At 49.7% G+C, this 19,992-nt stretch overlaps 1 long non-coding RNA gene across 1 annotated transcript in view; it reads left to right on the top strand.

Moving 5' to 3' along the window:
• The window catches only part of LOC125925114 (uncharacterized), a 30,204-nt gene extending 11,305 nt beyond the window's left edge, over nucleotides 1–18,899 (top strand). The window contains exons 2-3 of the long non-coding RNA XR_007458706.1: nucleotides 2,628–2,716; nucleotides 18,088–18,899. This is a non-coding gene — a long non-coding RNA (uncharacterized LOC125925114). The remainder of the gene's footprint in view (nucleotides 1–2,627; nucleotides 2,717–18,087) is intronic.
• Nucleotides 18,900–19,992: the final 1,093 nt, after the last annotated feature.

Consider the following 19,992-nt stretch of genomic DNA (forward strand, 5'->3'; position numbering starts at 1 on the left):
GTTTGTTCTAGCTCTGTGAAGAATGTTGGTGTTGTTTTGATAGGGGTTACATTGAATATGTAGATTGCTTTGGGTAGTATTGACATTAAAAATATATCATTTATTTATTTTTAAGAGACAGAGCATGAGTGGGAGAAGGGCAGAGAGAGAGAGGGAGAGACAGAATCTGAAGCAGGCTCCAGGCTCTGAGCTGTCAGCACAGAGCCCAACATGGAGCTCGAACCCATGAACTGTGAGATGATGACCGGAGCCAAAGTTGGATGCGTAACTGACTGAGCCACCCAGGTGTCCCACGGGTAGTATTGAGATTTTAACAATATTTGTTATTCCAATCTATGAGCATGGAACATTTTTCCATTTTTTTGGCGTGCCTTCTTCAATTTCTTATCAGCTTTCTACAGTTTTCAATGCATAGATTTTTCGCCTCTTGGGTTAGGTTTATTCCCAGGTATCTTATGGTTTTTGGTGCAGTTGTAAGGGGGATTAATTCCTTGACTTCTCTTTCTGTTGCCTCATTATTGCTGTATAGGAATGCAACCGATTTCTGGGCATTGATTTTATGTTCTGCGACTTTGTTGAATTCATGCATCAGTTCTAGCAGGTTTTTGGTGGAGTCTTTGGGTTTTCCACCCAGAGTGTCATGTTTGTGAAGAGCGACGTGGTCGTTTTGGATGCCTTTTATCTCTTTGTGTTGTCTGCTGAGACTAGGACTTCCAACACTATGTTGAATAACAGTGGTGAGAGTGGGCATCCTTGTTGTGTTCCTGACCTTATGGGGAGCTAGAACCCCAGTCTTTTGACCCACAGTTCATGATCATATCTAGTGACCTAGGCTTTGGCCAGTTCCCAAGTCCTACACAGCGGTGCTTGATCTTAAAAGCAGTCTTTTTTTTCTTTTTTTTTTTAATTTTTTTTTTTTAACGTTTATTTATTTTTGAGACAGAGAGACACAGCATGAACGGGGGAGGGGCAGAGAGAGAGGGAGACACAGAGTCGGAAGCAAGCTCCAGGCTCTGAGCCATCAGCCCGGAGCCCGACGTGGGGCTCGAACTCGTGGACCGCGAGATCGTGACCTGAGCTGAAGTCGGACGCTTAACCGACTGAGCCACCCAGGCGCCCCAAAAGCAGTCTTAATGTGTTACAAAGTGCAAATATCGTGTGTGTGTGTGTGTGTGTGTGTGTGTTTACTTATTCTTCAATGACTGTTTTTTTAATGTTTATTTTTGAGAGAGAGAGAGAGAGAGAGAGAGAGACCGAGTGGAAGAGGGGCAGAGAGAGAGGGAGACAGAGGGTCCGAAGCAGGCTCTGCCCTGACAGCAGAGAGCTCGATGCTGGGCTTGAACTCACGAACCGCAACATCGTAACCTGAGCCGGAGTCAGCCGCTGAACAGGCTGAGCCACCCAGGCGCCCCTCTTCAATGACTGTTTTGTGTCACTCACCGAACGAACGTGAAACTAAATGTCATTTCTCAACTAGGCCCCCGGGCCCCCCAGGTTCTCTCTCTTTCTGCTGTCCCATGCTAGGATGCTTCTTGCTGTCAGGACAGGTTTTCCTCTGCTTGATCGGTAGGTATCTTGAGACCAAATACTGCGTCTTATTATTTGCTTTTCATAGCACGCAGGGCAGTGTGATGAGGCAGGCAGGTAAGTGCCAGTAAATGGTGTTGGTGAGATCATCTCTCCGTGTGCCGTGCCAGGCGGCCTCAGGCACAGCTATTTGTTAACCTGTGAGTTAAAGGAAAGGACTGGAGCTAATGAGATGGTAGAAGGGTAAGGGGTGGAGGGAGGCCAGACGCTCCGCAGTTTATATAAAGCATCGTAGTGGAAAACGATCGGGAATCCGGTAGTTAATTTACCACGCGTGCACAGTGTGGCAAATGTCTGAACGTCTCTTGCTGCAAAATCTAACTCTGGTCGATCACAAAGCATCAGGAAGACCCAAGATACCTTGAAAGGTAATGGCACCGGGGAACAGCAGAGCTCTTTGAAAGCAAATAACTTGAGGCTAAGTTGATTTCTGTTTGGGCCACACAATAGTGGTCGTGGTAGATGGGGAGCCGCCAGCGTCCTGAGGGGTTGGGAAACCTACGATCTGATCCGCAAGCCTCACTCACTCCCCAGAGGGTGCCGAGCTCAGCATTAATGAAACCGCGGTCACAGAAAATCAACTGCTTTCGACTGCCTGCCCCAAAATCTTTGACTAGTAATCGCGCTCTCAAGGCCAACGGTGGTAGGGACACCCTGTCGTATTTTGTCTCGTAGGTGATGTTTGGAACGTTGAGCGTGTTCCTCTCTGAGATTCTTTTGTTCCTTCTTAGTTTTTTAAGGAGTCAGAACATACGTCTTCACGCTTCGTTAGGACAGACAGCAAGGCGGAGGTAGGTTTAGGAGCTTGGGGGCCCGGGGACTGTAGTGCTTTGAAACACCGTCTTCAGGGCTTGCAAGAGGAAAATCGGCACACCAGTGGGACGGTTGATGTTGGAGCTTCTTGTAGCTCTCTTTATGATGTTGGCTGGCCTTCTCCCCTGCTTTCTCAGAAGCTGTCTCAACATACCCTTTTCGGAGTCGAAACTCCCGGACGCAGGGATTCATAACCACTTTTTTTTTTTTTTTTTTTTTTTTTTTAGTTTCACGGACATGAGTTCTTTGAGAAGGTCACGAAAGCCCCGCCCTGTCTCCCCAGAAAACGGCTGCCTATAATTGCAGGGGGTTCAAGGTAGGGACAACACGCTAAAAACTCTGACTTATTTCTCCTTAAAACGTAAATGCCCAGCCGTGCTCTCTCCTCCTTCTTCCTTCTCCCGAACCGCTCCGTTTCCCTGCCTAAAGCAGCGCCTGCATGAAGTGGGGAATAAGGACACAGCCGAGAGTGAGGCGGGCCTCCAGCGGCTCTGCGTCTAGAACATTGTGCTAAAGGGGGCAAGCGGGCAGGTCCGAAAAGGAGCAGGGGCTAGGATGCGGCCCCTGCCCTCAAGGGACTCCCGGGTGGTGATCAGTTTCAAAACAAATGGTAAAATACCAGGTCGTGGCTCCTTTACGTGGTCAGACGACATCCTGAATCCTCAACGATGCATAATGTTTCTCATACAAGGGAACGAGTGACAAAAGTTCCCAGGCAAAACGGGGCGAAAATGTGTATCTTGGCAGCTTTGTAGAGATTTCTCTGGCAGTTTCCGAGAGGGGGTGCATTTCTGTGGATTCAGTTCCTAGAAGTGGACTCGCGAGGTCAAAGGGCTTGAATATGGAAGTATTTAATAGAGGGACCACAATCACCCTCCGGAAAAGGTCGCGTCGGTTTCGTACCTCCTGGGGGGGGGGGGGGGGGGGTTTGGCACCCGGGTCAGATTTTGGGGGGGGGGGGGGGGGAGAAGGCTAGGAAGGGAGGAGGGGGACAGCGAATTTTTCTTTCAGCCGTGTGGGCAGCTGTCCAATTTCATTTTTTGAAATTGTTCTCGGAGTTTTGCTTTCTTCAGCGTGACTCAGTGTTGACGCTGGTTTGGAGGCAGGAACGTTGTGGCCTGGCCGGGCGAGGATCGCAGGGGTCGGGGCCACCACTGGCCCACAGCCTTCCTGTGCGGTACCCCCACGGGAGCCAGGGGGGTCCCGGGCGTCACCTACGCGCACATTTACAAACCAGGTACCTTCCTCTCAGGTGAACCCAGCTCTGAGCCAGGATGTAAGACAAGGGCCGGCTTCACTTTGGCCCCACTCACACCCTCGGCGGTGGGACTGTGCATTGGCCCGTCCACGGCAGTCCTGACCGCGGCTCCCACTCCTGGCTGTTGCCCTGACGGCATCCACGTCAGGGGCCCGTGGTGCTGCTGCTCGAAGGACACAGCCACGCTCAAGGGCTGAGCAGAGGCCTTGGTGTCGTCGGCCTCGTCTCCCCTGCCTCCGCCTACCGCCCGCTCCTGCTTCTTGCCCAGTCACCCCTCCTGCGTCCTGGAGACAAAAATAGCCCCATTGAGGGATTTTTGCTGGAACGTGTCCTCCCTCCAGTTAGAGCAGGTTTTGTGTTTAGCTTTGGTTTGGCGGCTTTTCATTCTGGACGCAGTTGTGCTGGCCCCTCAGAGCCTGAGAGCCCCGGGGCCAGGGCCTTGTCGCATTGGCCTAAACCCCGCTGGTGATAAAGCTGTAGGAGTTCATGCTGGCTGCTCTGGCAGCGACACTCTGAAATCCCAGCTGCCTAACCCAAGAGATTTGTATTTCTGACTCACCAAGCAGTCTGATGACTGTGTGTGGGGTGGTAATTCAGGGACCCAGGCTCCTTCTCTCCCTCTCCTTTGCCATTTATTATTTGAGAGAGAGAGAGAGAGAGAGAGAGAGAGAGAGAGAGAACGAGCAAGAGAGGGGTCAAAAAGAGAGGGAATCGGACCAGAAGATCATGACCTGAGCCGAAATCAAGAGTGGGATGCTTAACCCACTGAGCACCCAGGCGCCCCCTAGACGGCCTCATTTTGACTTGTAAATGAGCCGCCTCACTTTCGCTCACCTTCTGTTGGCAGGAACATGGGGCCTAGAGGCAGGATTCCCTTGGAAATACATCCTTGGCTGGGTAGCTGTTCCTCAAACACAGCTTTTACACCATGGAAAAGGAGCCCTGGACCGTGGTGGGCAGTGGGCTATGTCTGCCATGGAACTGAGCTGGGAACAAGCTTGCACTCCTGCCCCCTAGTTACCCTTCTGTTCCTGTGGGCAGAAGTCCTTATACTTTATTAAGCAAGAGGCTCAACCCAAAGGTGACCATTATTAATGCTTCAGGTAGGAACGGGTGTGGGGTGAAGAGCTTCACCCTTTCTTTGATCAGATTTACCTCTGTTCCTACTCCATGTGCTGGGCGCAGACCCCTCCCTAGTCTCTCTCCGCAGCCCATCTCCTTTTTCCCCAAATCTCCAGGCAGAGTCACAGACAAATTTGCCTGGGAACCATTCAGGACCTCACTCCCCCTTCTCCCTCCAGTTTTTTGGGGTTATTTTTTTGATGATTTTGGCTAGAGGGTGACCAGGGAGAGGACTTCCGATAAAGGCAGTTTCTTCTCTTCCTGCGTTTGCTGAGCTGAGTGGGGTTGGGCGGGTGGCGCTGGGAACTCCGGAGAAGCTCAGGGAATTAACGAAGTCTGACAAAGGAGATCCGGAAGGGGAGGGCCCACCTTCCAGCGGAGCCTGCCTTCCCTCAGTGGCGTCAGAAGCGGCTGCTGTTGCCTTGGCAACCTGATCACCCAAAGCCAAGGGCACGCAGACTGATCTCAGGGCTCTTTTCTTGATGAGGTGCTAAAAAGGAACCTCACTGCCCCCCAAATGCAACTTGATCATAGGGAGATACCATCCAATACTCGGGTGCGGTCTGTGGGTGAAGACGGCTCCAGGGAGTGGGTGATACTGGCAGGAATAATCTGAAGGACACGTGGGGGACCGAGAACCCTCTTTTTGCACAAACCCTGCACGTTTTAGAGAAAAGAAGCTGCCGGTCTGCCCTCTGACAGTACTCTTCACCTCCGCCTGTTTCGCATGAAAAGTCTCACCGCATCATGTGGCCCATTACCCCGGAGTCCTGCTGTAGGACTGGAGTGTTCTGGAAATATTGCCGCGGGGGGCGCCATTAGGTACCAGCATGGCAGAGAAGGGGGAAGAGCCGCTTGACCACCCGCTTTCAACAAGACACCTTCTTTTTCTTTCCATGCTCGCTTTCTGAGTGGCTGAGAAGTTCAACTATCCCAGTTGCTCACACTCGCGAATGAAGGGAAGGCAGACTTTTGTGGTGGCCACACAGGCATTTTGTGTCACCGTGGCCAGTGGCTCTGCTTGCTTCCTGCCTGGGTAGGCTTGACTCAAGTAATTAACCTCCCCGCGCTGCAGTATCTTGGCAGAGCGGCATTTTAGAGAATAAACAACCCACGTCAAGCGCTTAGCACGGTGTCTGGCACACAATAGATACTCAAATAAATGACGGCTCCTTCTCCCATTTAGGGTATTTCTTGAAATGTTGCCAGTTCAGGGCTGACACTGGCGCAGGTTAAACCTTTGCACAATAGAAGAAAGTGCCTCCACTGCAGACAAACGGAAACGAGGCGGTTCCCCCCCCGCCCCGCGGCCAGCCTTTCTGCAGCACAGAGGCTGGTGGCTCCCGGCCGGGAGCACAAGCTTCACACTGCGTGCCCCAGCTCTGCCTTAACGCTCCCACGTCTCTTGTTTCTCAGCCATTTTCCTGGAAGGTATCTTGGAAGGGTTAAGTCTCCTAGGAACATTAAGAAACATTTCAAAATAGGGGCACCTGGGGGGGCTCAGTCGGTTAAGCGTCCGACTTCGGCTCAGGTCATGATCTCACAGTCTGTGAGTTCGAGCCCTGAGTCGGGCTCTGGGCTGACGGCTCGGAGCCTGGAGCCTGCTTCCGATTCTGTGTCTCCCTCTCTCTCTGGCCCTCCCCCGTTCATGCTCTGTCTCTCTCTGTCTCAAAAATAAATAAACGTTAAAAAAAAAAAAAAAAAAGGAAGACTCTCAAAATAAGTAAGAGGTAGGAGGGGATTGGAGATGTGACCAGCTGTCACCGGAGGACATCAGGTGGGAGTCGAGCGCGGCTGGTCTGCTCTCTGCTCAGTCCCAGTGATGGGTGGTGGTGAGCTGCCCGTGGCATCGGCTGCTTGGTTTTCTTCGTTCCTTCTTGTTACTGTTGTTGTTATTATCATTCAGGTTGGCCTGTGGGAAGCTGGCCCTGGGAGCTGTAGCCTTTTTGCAGGTGCGGCAGGATTTCCGAGAGTTTCATGTTGGCTTCCGAAGTCCCTGCCCAGGGCCACTGTGTTTTCCACTGCGGTGCAGTTGTGGTGGGCATCTGGCCAGTCACTGACTACGTATTTGCAGGGCTGCTGTTATACATCACAGCCTGGGGTGAGGCCTGGGTATTACACACTGGACGTAGCCTTTGTTCTCAGGGGGCTCACATTCTAGTGGGGGAACAGAAAGACACCAAGGGGTCATCTGGTCCTGTATATTGACATATTTGGTGATCTCAAGTGTTGGACATTAAAAAAAATTTTTTTTTAATGTTTATTTTTGAGGGAGAGAAGCAGAGCGCGAGTGGGAAAGGGACAGAGAGAGAGGGGGGCGCGCAGAACCCGGAGCAGGCTCCAGGCTCTGAGCTGTCAGCACACAGCCCTATGCGGGGCTCGAACCCACGACCGCGCGCGCTCATGACCTGAGCCGAAGTGGGACCCTCAACCGACTGAGCCACCCAGGTGCCCCACAAGTGCTGGACATTTTATTGGAGAGGTTATGGAAGCTCTGGAGGATGCTGACTTTTCTCCGGAGAGGATTTATTTTTGCTCTGGCTGGCTGTTATCCTGGGGGCATGTTGCCTTAATCATGTTTGGATTGAGGTGATTCAGAACTGTGTTTCAGTTTCACTACTTCTAGGGTGTGTTGGCAGAATAAAGCCCCCCTCCCAAGACGTCCGCATCCTAATGCTGGGAATCCACGAATCTGTTAGTTTCCATGGCAAAGGGGAAAGAAAGGGACAGATGGAGTTGACGTTGCTAATCAGCTGACCTTAAAATAGATTATCCTGGATTTTCTGGGCGGTCCCAGCAGAATCACAAGGGCCCTTAACAGTGGAAAAGGGAGGCAGGAGAACAGAGTGATGCTCAACGAGAGGGACTCGACCTGCGGTTGCTGGTGTCGAAGGTGGGGAAAGGGCCCCATGTCAAGGAATGTGAGCAGCTTCTGGAAACTGGCAAAAGCAAGGGCACAGCTCCTCCCCGAAGGCCTCCAGCGGGAATGCAGCCCTACCAGGCACCTTGATGGGAGCCCAGCGGGACCCCTGCCAGTCTTCTGACCTCCAGGACCCTGAGACCGTAAACTTGGGTTGTTTAAAGCCATTACACTGGTGATAATTAGTTGCCACAGGAAGCGAATGCAAGGAGTCCCAGCTACAACGTTGAGTGCTTCCCACAGCATCCTCTCGGTGGGTCCCCAACTCCACATTGTGTCTCCAGAGTGCTGCGAGGCTGCTGAAACGTTTGCCTTGTATCTCAGCCTCTTGCCCAGCGGCTTCTGCTTGCGGCTCACAAGTCAGCAACTGCCTGGAGACCTAGAGGGGTCCAGAATTCAGAATCCCTTCCCTGTACTTTTCTCGCAAGGGTGGGCTCCCTCAGACTTGTGCTGCTTCGGTCGCCCTGACCTCAGATTTATGTCCCTCAGGCCACTAATACTGATCAGCTCCTCAGCCTTTGGCCCCGTGGTTCCGGGTCAGCAGATACGCCAGGCAATAAACAATGGGTAGCTGTGGGGTTGACACTATCGTCAAACGAGTTTAAGCAACCTGGGTGCTGGTCCCAGCTCAGCCTTAAAGAGCCTTGGGCGTATCATTGCCCTTCTCCGGGACTCATTTCTTTCCTGTGCAGAATGAGGTTTTCAGATGACGTCGTCTTCTGCTTCTTTGCACCTGCAATTCTGGAGTCCCCCCCCACTCCCCCACCGCCCACCGTGTGCCGGTTGGTTTGGCAGGGGTCACAGAGGTGGGATCCTTGCCCGAAGGTGCTTCCAGTGTTTATCATCATGGTGGAATAAGGTCTACTTATGTAGACAGCCACCTTAAGCCGCGATGCTTTCTCGTCAGCACAATTTGGTTAATTAATCCGTGAGTAATCAGAAAAGTTAATTGGATGTGTAGAACTTGGGGAACTAACACCATGAGGGATTGAGGATCTCAGTGGAGCTGGAAGCCATCTAACCTTGGTTATTTGCATGAGCTTGTGATTTAGACCCGACAATTGAGGGTTTTTGGTTTTTTTTTTTTTTTTTTGGTAAGCAGTTAAACGGATGGCACTTGTGTTCAGATTAAATAGGATGGAATTGGGTGGTATTTTGCAGGCTCTGCAACTCAATTTGTTTTCTGGGAAGGGAATCAAGAAAAAAGTAATAAAAACCCACGGTTATATAAGCATTAGACCAAAGCTGAGACTCCTCCCAGGGGGTCTGACTTTTCTTCCTCTCTGCCTCCCTAGTCCCTAGTGTGGCGCCTTGTGCATAGTCGAAGATTAGCTCCCTGACAGCAGACTAGCCCACAACGGACTAAAAACCAACTGGCCGAACGAATAAATAAATGATTCCTCCATACAGCATGCAGGAAATGTTCAATCGACCACCCGGTCCAGGCCCCGTGGAAGGTTCCGGGACTAGAATGAAAAACTCCCCCTGCCCCGGGAGAGCTCCCAGCCCATTTGGGGTGCTGACCCCCGACCGGCAATGGCATACAATCTGATGCAGTAGCAGGTTAGTGGAAAGAGTGGGAAGGGCTGGGAGACCCCAGAGGGAGAGACAGAGTGAAGGAGCAGAGGGAGTTTGGGAAGATTTCACAGGGCAAGTGGCATTTTGGGCTGCGTCTTCGAGGACGAAGGGATGTTTGTCAGGCGGAAGATTGGGGAAGCCGCATTCCGCAAGGGGTGGTGGGTGTGAGGGATGGAGAGCTGCTTTCGGATGACATGCGGCTTCATGTGGGACGGAGCGGATCGTGGGACGGGGTGGTTGGCTTGGAGTGAGGGTGGGAAAAGTCTAGGATGCCGATTGAGGGGACCTTGACCTTATTTGGACCCAACGGCGAGTCTCCGAAGGATTTCCAGTGTGTGAATGGCATGGTGAAGGGATTCTTGTAAGCGGATGGTGGGTGGGCTGGCGGAGAGTGGGAGTAGGTGAGGGGAGGGCAGGGGGGAAGGAAGCCAGAGAGTGGGGGTGAAAGGGCGGAAGTTCTGGTCAAGTTAGTGACCTTCGCTGAGCATCCTCAACTTTCCCATCAAATAATTTCCCAACCAATATTTCCAACAACAAATATTTCCAAAGATTTCCAAAAATTTTCCAAAATTTTCCAAATATTTCCCAACAAAGAATTTCCACCTCGTGGCTTGTGTTGAGGCTTGGCGAGAAATTGCATGCAAAAACTTTTGTCTAGATGGCCCGGCACAGAGTAGTAAGCACTTAGTAAATTATTGGTTGGTTATGGTTTACCTGGGGGAGAGAGAGAGATGACAGGAGCCCTGGCTGAGGCAGCAGCCTGCGGATGAGGAGGAGGAGGGAGAAGTCAGAGACCCGGGGGAGGTAGACCAGGATGCTGAGTCGTGGTGCCTTGCCCTCGAGCTGAAAGGCAGTTTTATGCTGAGGCTTGCTTCAGCAGAGTCCCGGCCTCATTATAAACTTTAGATGAGGCCCCAGGGAGCTTGACCTTGGGCTATCCTGGACTCCGGCAAGCCTGCAAAACGAAGTTAGTTGCCCGCAAGGGAAGCACTTCTCTGGATGAAGGCGGATGCACGGGAACATCTGTTTTGTGGCTCCCGTCCCCGCGGGCTGCGTGGCGATCGCCCTGTGTGCCTGAGCAGGACAGCCACGTGGGCCCTCAGTGGGGCAGCAGACGCAGTCATCCCAGGAGGCTGCTCCTGTGGAGGGAGGGAGGGAGGGAGCCTCCCCCCACCCCCCACCGTGGGTATACTCCCGGGGAGATATTGAGGGTGCCCTGAAGGACCCCTGCCCGCTCTCTTCCTCTTGGTTTGAAGCCCCACCATTAGGAACCGATTTGTTGGGATTTAGAGGCTCTTTGTCTCCTACTGAATGCAAATACCCCAGGGAAAAGTAGTTCATTAAGGGAAGGGATAACAACCGTAACAGAAATGAATAATAATAAGGGTAACAACTCGGAGAACTGTTTTGTGCCATAGATACCTTTTACTCATTGCCTTATTTCATTGTTCTGGCGGTCCTAGCAGGTGAATATTTGTATCTCTGGGCACATGGGAGCTCGGGGAAGTTCAGAAGGTCGAGGAAAAAACACAGCATACATCTTTGCGAGCCCTGCGACAGAGCGGGAACAGTGCGAGGGACAGAGGGGCAGGTGTTGGGCGTGGGATGTGGTGGGCATCCTTGCAGGAGAGAGAGAAGGAGGAGGTGAAAAGGGGAGAGGAGAGGTGCGGTCGTGGCCAGGACTGACCCTGTTTACCTCATAATCACTGACCTGGTAGATTTGCTTTTTGTCCCTGACTCTCCTCGTTCGGAGGCTCAGAGATAATCATGGAACTCCCAAGACAGGTTGGGGTAGAGTTAAGGACTCCACATAGGACCGCCTACGAGATTTAGTTTTATCCAGGTTTATCCAGCCATGGTTAGACAGAGCCACCCAGACCCCTCCTGACCAGGCCTGGGGACTAACAGTCTTTGTGTCCCCCGTGCAAGGCACAGAGTATGACAAACAGTAGGCGCTCAGTAGATGCTCCCTGCAGGAATGCTACCCAGGGTGTCCCCAGGCTTGCTCTCCTTAGAGCCCTGCCGACCCCTCTGGATGCTCTCCCTGTTTCCAATGGCAAAGGAATTACAGGGCTCTCTGCTTGTGAATTCAGGAGGGACCAGAGGAAGATCAAATACAATGGAGTTTCATTGTTCATTAATGGCTGCTTACCCAGCTCATCTGGACCATTTAAAATTTGAATCCTAAATTCTAAATTTCCCATCAGGCTGCGGACTGGAAGGATGGAGGTGGAAAAGGAATCTGGCTTGCTCTTGAAGGTCCTGGTGACACAAGTCCTAGACACGGGGTCCGAGTGGCTTGATGGTCTCCCGGACCAGTGTGATCCAATGAGTACTAAGCGTAAAATCAAAGGTCATAGTGGCAGCTCCAAAATGGAACGGGAGAAAGCACCAGAAGTGAGCAGATCCTGGTTTTGCCACTAGCTGTATGACCTTGGACATCATCATGTTCTTTCTTTGGGCCTCCTATTTGCTCATCTGTAAAACTGGGACATTGGGTTGGATGAGTGGTTTTCAAGCTGCCATCGAGAAGTAGGAAGAGTTCTGAGGTTCTCTGGGGTGGGTCTGCTTGGATCTGTTTACCATACTAAGGACTCCACATGGGACCGCCTACGAGATTTAGTTTTATCCAGGTTTATCCAGCCATGGTTAGACAGGGCCACCCAGACCCTATCAACCGACAGAAGAGAGCTAGTGCCCAACGCTTCAAGGGGCCCATTCGACACGAGTCTCTGTACTTGTAAAAGCTCTTTGCAAAAGGAATAATCCCTAACTGGATACCAAAAAACTTGAGCTACAGATCACTAGATAGAGAGTACCATTGGAAGGACACCACAAAGTTGAAGTATCCCCAGACTCTTCCTGCTTTTCAAGCTGTGCTGCCTTGGGGTTAAGACTTGTGGCTCTGGGGAACTCCCAGTAAAATGCAAATATTTATGTGGCTTTCCTCCCAGAATTACTAGCACCAGGGACGGCCTCTGTAGCACAAATTCATAGACATCTTTAGTCTTAAACTTTCACTCCTCCATCCCACCACTTACAACATTACCTCTTCCCTTGTAAAATTTCCATATGAAAGCCTGGCTGCTGACACTTGAAAAACGTTTATCCATTTGTCCCTGTCTCTGTGAAGTCAGGGCAAATTTCGGAAGAGGTTTTGCTTTCAGGAATATCAAAGAAGGAGACGGGGTGTTACGTGGGAGACAGCCCAGCCTTCTTGCAACATTCGCCAGGCCGGCCTGGAGGTGAGGTCAGGCTTAGGTAAACTTGAACCTTTTTCGTTCTTACTCCAGCAAGCCCAGTGAGTTAAGTATGCATTGGGCGATGTGAGAAGCTGGAGAATGTTTGGTATGATGTATGGAATAAGAAAGACGTTGCTTCTAGTAAATGATCTGATGTGGGATGATTGCCCACTTCCATTCCAGTTTCCGGGGACCTGATCCATACGCCTTGTATGTTTCAGGTGAAGCCTGGGGTAGCCCCTGGGGGCAGGGAGACACTTGGCTGAGGTTCCGAGTTTGACACTCGATTGCTGGCTTTGCTGGAGTGAGACTTCTAAAGGCTATGAAAAGAAGTTGAAGATTGGGTATGTTATGAACAACACATGGCCCCAGCTTTAAGTTCAAGGCCTATTATTTAGGGCCATGCTCTTGCAAAGATGCTTTGAAGTAAGACAAATATTTAAGGCAAGCTACAGATACGTTTGGGGGACGTGTTGGAATTTTTGTAGGTTTTCACCTTCAGGTTTCTTAAGAGACAGTAGTTGGAAGTGAAGTATATTCACATGGTTAAAGACTGGGAGAAAATTGACCAAGTGCAGTGGTTTGTTTCGAGATACAGAAATCACGAGTGAGCTTGTGTTCTTTATCTGCTAAGCTTTATATCATATGGGTATATTCTTCTGTAATGAAAAACAAGTATTGTAAACCTTTTTGCAGGTATATAACGTGCCTAGAATGCCAGTGACTGTATTTGCAATCTTTACTCCAACTCTTGGACCTGTTACATTCTGGCTTCTGTTCTTACTGCATTGAAACGGACTCACCCATGCTCTGCAAAACAAAGAGTACTTTTTAGTCTCCGCGGTCTTTGACTGTGTGGACTGCTTTCTTCCTGAACTTCTCTTTCTCTTCGGCATCCAAGGTCATCACTATTTGCTGGGCCTTCCCCGCCTTATCTTTTTTCATGGGAGCCTCTTCACTCACCCCCTTAAACGTGTTTCTCTCCTCGCTCCGTACCCACGTAGTGAGCGACCTCACCAAGAGCCAGCTTCGGCTTCCACGGGTGAGCACTGATTTCCCCTCTGATGTTCCAGTCCCACCGAGCGCTCTGTGGGACAGCTCCACAAGCTGTACACATACGTTGGAAGTTCATTATTTTAAATCCCTGGCCAAACATGCACCTGCTCTGGTGTTTCTTATCTCCTTACCTGGCATATAGCAGCCTCTTTATGATCCTTTCCAGGCTGGCTCCTTCACTAACTTGTACTTCCTTCCTTTCCCAGTCACAGTCCTTTCCCACTCCCAGGCCCAGTCACAACCTCCTGGAGCTTCCGTCTGTCTAAACTCTCCCGGACCCACCACCACATCTCCATCCTCATGGATGGCCTTGGATTAGTTCTCCATTGCTTCTCTCTGGGTTACTATAAACATTCTTCCTGCCGTCGGTGGCGTCTGTCCTCCAGGGCATCTTCATACTGCTGATTGAGTCACCTTTCTCAGAGTTCGTTTCCAAGCTGACCATGTCACTGTGCCTAAAAACCCGCTAGTGGATTTCGCAGTATGTGCGCCTTGATAAGGCCTTTCAAGGTCTGACTTTTGCTTGTCTCTGCAGCCTCTTATCTCGTCACTTGGTCCCATACATCCTTTGCTCCAATGATACTACCCAGCCAAGACCCCAGCTTCCAGTGTTTTTTTTTTTTTTTTTTTTTTTTTGCCTCTTTTTGTCCTAACTTGCTGTCCTGTGTTTGAGCTTTCCCAGATCTTCTTGAGGTCACCATGTTTAAGATCCTCAATTTTAACAATAGGAAACTTGTGCCATTTATATTTAATGAAACTTTCATTTCCTTCAGGAAAATGCCCACGTTAATCACATAAATGAATGAGAACACACACACAAGAATGAATGGGAAAATATGTTTTATGTTATAAAAACACGATTTATACTCAACTTTCTGACCACAATCGTAGAGTAAGGCAAAGCGCATAGCTCTAAAGAAAGGAAAGAATTTTACTCATCCATGTTAATATTGAAAAATTCAGTAGCTTGAGAATATTTTGCTCTTTATAAAGTCAGCAGTAACCATTCTTATGCTTTCTATGGATGGGGTGATGATGCATCTAATCGGTCAGCACATGAGTGTAACAGAAGTACTGTCCAAGTTGTGGGTCAGATACGACTAATTAAGGAAGACATCAGCAGGATGATTTTCTTGTGGCCTGGCCCACTTTTCTTCAGATGTATGTTCATAGGCAAGGCTTGATTAAGAATTAGACTTATTTTTTTTTCATTAATCAGAATTTGTTTTTTCTTAAGCTCAATCGTTGAAGACAGACAAATCGTTTAAATATTCTAACACGGCCTCATGCATCATCATTAGAATTAATGTAATGACGTATTACTGGAAACATAACAAATAGTTATCATCCTGCCCTCATAGTTGAGGGGATAGGTGGATTTGGAAAATCTAAAATGTCTCTGACTTGGTTTGTAAATAATTTTGACACATAACATCATGCTTTTGAGGGGTTACACTGTGAGAACTAATTTTGGCCCAAACAAAATTAAGGTGAACACTCCATTGTCTCCGTGGATCTCATAAATGGGGGAAAAGAACGTTATTAAAGATTCAATATAGTTTTCTCCTCCTGGTCTCTCAGCGGCGATGGTCATTCAGATTCACTGGAAAGAGTAGTCCCGTGCTGAAATAAAAGTATTGTGTGAACGCGTGGATGATACCCAGTTACCGTTCTGGGTCTACTGCTAGGATTAATTTTACATTATTTTGTGCTGGTCGGCGAATTCCTTAACTTCTTCGAGCCCCAGTTTCCTCACCTGTAAAAGGAAAAAAAACCCACTAGCAATCAGATTGCTGTTACAGCCCCCTGGAGGTGGGGCTGAGGTCACATCCCGGAAGCACCTGGCCCAGTGCCCAGCACATGGCAGGCCCCCTCTCGGTCCAACCCCCACCAACGGAGACATGCAAATGTGTGCACAAAACACACGGGCTCAGACACAGAGGGAAAATGTGCCTTTCATACAGACAGGAAAATCGTCCATATAGACAAATCATAGAGAAAGGAAGCCATGCTGAGGAAAAAGAATGGCTCTGGCGGGCAGGTGGAGTCGTTCATAGAAACCACTCAAAGCAAGCAAGACTCCTCATTTTTGGTGATCATTAGCATGTTTCTTTTATATGTCTGTTGGTTGCCGGCCAGTAGGGACATCTTATAAGTGTTTGGATTCAAATGTATAATTCTGGCTCTTCTAATTACTCATTCCCACCTGGCCTAGCAGTGTTTGCAGAGAGAGAGAGAGCGGGTAAGAATATTTTGTGAACTCGTTTCTCAGAAGGATGACCCCAGAGCTATAATTTGAAGCATTTTTACTGCATGGCGGATGATGCAAGGTTATTTCTTTTTGAAGGGGAAAGGGGGTGGGTGGAGAGCAGACTGAGGCTAAGGGGATCAGGGCCAGGAAAGAGTGAAGATAAAATTAGTACAAATATCTGGCACCATTTTCCAAATTAAGCCATAACATTTAGACTCTCACATACTCGGATTTCCTCTGAAATCTCAGGTTGCTTTCCTGTTATTGCAGAAGGAAGGTCCCTAAGGTTCCCCAGGGCTGGCTCTGCCTAGAATTAGCTGACAAGGGGGATCAATGAGAGCCAGCTTGAGGCTTCTCACGGACAGCTCTGAGCAATGGTGGGGGCCCAGAGCCAAATTAGGGTGCGGGCAGGGCCTGGGGCTGATCACACCGAGAGTGCCCTCGGATGCTCTTTTCCGGAGCGCACTTGGACTGGGGAGACAGTGGCGTCTGAGCATCGATGTGCAAACCCCAGCTCTGATTGGGTGAACGGTGTCATGCAAATCACATCACCTTTCTGTTTCTCACGTTCCCCATCTGCAGTGAGGCGAGCCCGTGCTTAGCAGCCGGCATTGTTTTGAGGCCCAAAGGACATCATTTACGTGAAGATACTTGGAAAATTAGCGCAGTACGAGAGGCAAAACACTTCAGGCTAAAATTGACATTCTGGGCTGCTTGAAGGATAAGAGGGGTTGGAAATCTCACCAAAGGAACAACAGGGACAAGTGCAGGGGTGAGGCAAGCAGAGGTGACACCGGCTGTGGCTAAGAACTCAGAACTGGGGTCGCATGCTGATGCTGCTTATCTATCTATCTGTCTATCAATCATCTATCTATCTGTCCATCTATTATCTATCAATCATCTATTATCTATCTATCTATTATCTATCATTTACCTATCATCTATCTATCTATCTATCTATCATCTATCTATCTTGTATCTCTCTATTATCTATCTATCTATCTATTATCTATCATTTACCTATCATCTATCTATCTATCTATCTATCTATCTTGTATCTCTCTATTATCTATCTATCTATCTATCTATCTATCATCTATTTATCTATCAGTCATCTATTTATCTATCATCTATGTATGTATGTATGTATCTATCCATCTATCTATTTATCACCTCCTTTTGTCTCAGTTTCCTCATCTGTAAAACGGGAATTATAAAATATGTATCACCTGGGTTGTTTTGAAGGTGAAACAAACAAAAAATGCACGCAGCGTGCCTGCCACACTGTCATTCCCTAGAGGACACTGGCAGCAGATGAACGGGCCTGGAAACTCTATCAGCTTTGTGCTGCGGGATAGCTACGTGTATATGAGACGCGCGTCCTTTTTCCCCCGTAAGATCTTTCCTCAGTTCTTCACGCCCTAAATGGTGGCGGGAGGATGGGGGAAACCATGGAAACTGACGGTTTCCTGACTTGTCATATTGTAGGTGTTGTCTCGCCGATAGTACAGAAGTCCCGTGGACGTTAACCCCTTCAGAAGGCGGTTGACGGTATTGATTGTGTGATTTTTTTCAGGGTGGCCTTCTCTGTGAGGTGGTCCGAAAACATTGCTATTCATTTACTCATCCCTTTGTTCAGCCAACCAACTATCACTGAGCACCTAGTATGTGCAGGATGATGAGCTGGGCTGGGAGGTGAGGATATACTGGAGAGCGGGACAAATAAATTTCCTGCCCTAAAGGAGCCTGTGCTCTAGTGGGTAAGACAAAGCAATTATGTACTTAGTCTATCACGTGTAGTGACAAGTGTTGGGAGGAAAAAGAAAGTATTAGAAGGTGACAGCGATGTCTTTGGAGGACTCAGGGTAGAGACAGTGGCCACTATTCCCTGTTCTGACCCCCGGAGTTGCCCCTGACTGCCCTCTGTGGCTGTATTCCATCATCCAGGGAACTGCTTGGAGACATAAGAGGACAGAATGACCACATATCTACTCTGTCTTTAAGGGGGGGGGACGGTGAGGTTGGGCAGTTATGATCCTGGCATAGCCAGAATAAGGCAGAGGTGACAATCTCCTCCTGCCTGTATCCCTGACCCCTGCTCTGGCCCATTGCTGTGTGTGTGTGTGTGTGAACATTGGAATGGGGCTGGGGTGGGTTACAGAGACGATGGGTAAACATACATAAGGTCTGGCTCAGAACACTTGAAATGCAGACCTCATTTGGCAGGACTTTCTGTGACTCGGGCATATTATCTTTACAGCTCACGGTTTCCCGGGACATTTGTGCAGATGAAATTGATCAGCGGCAGGAGGAAGATAGCTGTTGCCTAGGCAACCAGCCGATGACTCATCCTGGCTTTGAAGCAGCAAAAGCCATGAGCCTGCAGTAATTTTCCAGATGCTTAACCTGTCCTCCTCCTTCTCTGTCTTTCTTTGTTTTCCTCTCTCCATCCTTCATTTCTTTCTGCACCCTCACTTCCCCGGGTCCTCCTTAAACTTGACACTGAGTGCTGCAGGATCTCTGCAGGGGGTGGGTATAGGGGGTGGTCCTGAGCTCCCCAGAGCAGTTTTGTGGACCTCATCCCACCAGTAATAGGTGGCTTTCCCTGCTGCTGCTCCTTATGTCTCCTAACCGGGAAATGGCCAGGCTGTCACCGTCGGTGCTGCAGAGCCCCCAAGATGCTGCTTGTTGCCCTTGATCAGAGAACCTCAAGTGAACCCGGCACTTTTTCTTTGAATCTAAACTAAACGGAGCACACCCCTCTATCTCAGAGATCTGCAGTGTTCCTTTGAGGACAGACAGTTATCCTGTGGGCCTCCCAAGCCAAGTTGCGCCAGTGACGTTTACAGGCGACAGAGGCCACCGTTGGCAGCTCTCTGGATGCTGGGTTTTCCCATCCTCCTTCGCTGACGTTCCCCACTCCTCGTCTTGTGTCTGATGTTCCAGGCCCTTCTTAATTAGCCATCGCAATCGTCTCTACAACGCGGAGTATAGAAGCTTGAACCGTTCCCCTTCCAAAAGCATTTTCATTTTAACAAGGTTTTCAGAAGCAAAATATTTTAAAACTCAGGGGAACCAGATCGTTAGCCTTTTGGATAAAGATATAGGTGGTGGTGGGGGGTTGGGTAGTGAGCTACGCCTGGAAGAGGGTCTTCGTCTGCACGTTGTACGTGCATCACCCGTGGTGCTGCTGAGGCTGGCACAAAACATTTTATGTTGGTTACAAGTTGGTCCCCCAGTTCCGTATCCCACCCCTACCCGTACATATGTACTGTGTCCATGCACGTCACGTACACACACACACACACACACACACTGCCTTGAGCAGCAGCAGCAGCTAATGGGGAGACAACAACAAATCCCCAGCGATGAACGCAGAGCCACCAGGGGCACAGACATACGCTCATTCTCCTCCTCCTGCGGTGGAGAACGCTGTCCTCTGGTCTCAAGCACATGCTGGGCAAGGATGCCTTGGCCACCCTCATGATCTGAGGAAATGGCACTGGCTCTGGGAACACTTCAATCCCGCGAAGCATGGGACTTGAGATGGATGAGACTTGAGCCGTGTGCACCCTGGCCATCCATCCAGTGCGGGCATTGCCGCTAAAGTGTCCCCCCATGGCAACCGTGCTGCTGAACTTGAACCCGCAGGGATGGGGGCCGCTTGGCTCACAGGGCAGCCCAGTACATTTTTGAACAGGTGGGATTGTTCACCTCTTTATAGATTTATGGAGCAATTCTTTCATTCGGTAAAGACCGATGGAATGCCCTTGGTGTGAGGTGCAGGGGTGAGCAAAACGGTCCTGCCAGTGTGGGGCTCAGGGTCTCCGGGCTGGCGGAATCAAGGGCACAGCCCGACAGCACCGTGGTTGCCAGCGGGGGAGAGGGCGACCAGGAGAAGTTCAGGGAACTCTGGGGCCATAAGCGGGGGGGGGGGGGGATCGGTCTCTAATTTCATCTTTCTCAGAAACTCCATCTGCTGAGGAGCAAGAATTTCAGCTTCAAAACTTAGCGTGAAATAAAAATAGAAATAGTCCTTTTTGAGTAAACATGCTTAGATTTGGCTACGCTTACCGGGCAACTTTTCAGGCTGGCTCCTGAGCATGGGGCTGGGCTTTGGCTTGCTTGGTACTTGTAGCAACAGTGACAAAAGTGACCTTGGAGC

This window comes from Panthera uncia, chromosome F1, assembly GCF_023721935.1.
Source record: "Panthera uncia isolate 11264 chromosome F1, Puncia_PCG_1.0, whole genome shotgun sequence".
NCBI classification, from domain to species: Eukaryota; Metazoa; Chordata; class Mammalia; order Carnivora; family Felidae; genus Panthera; species Panthera uncia.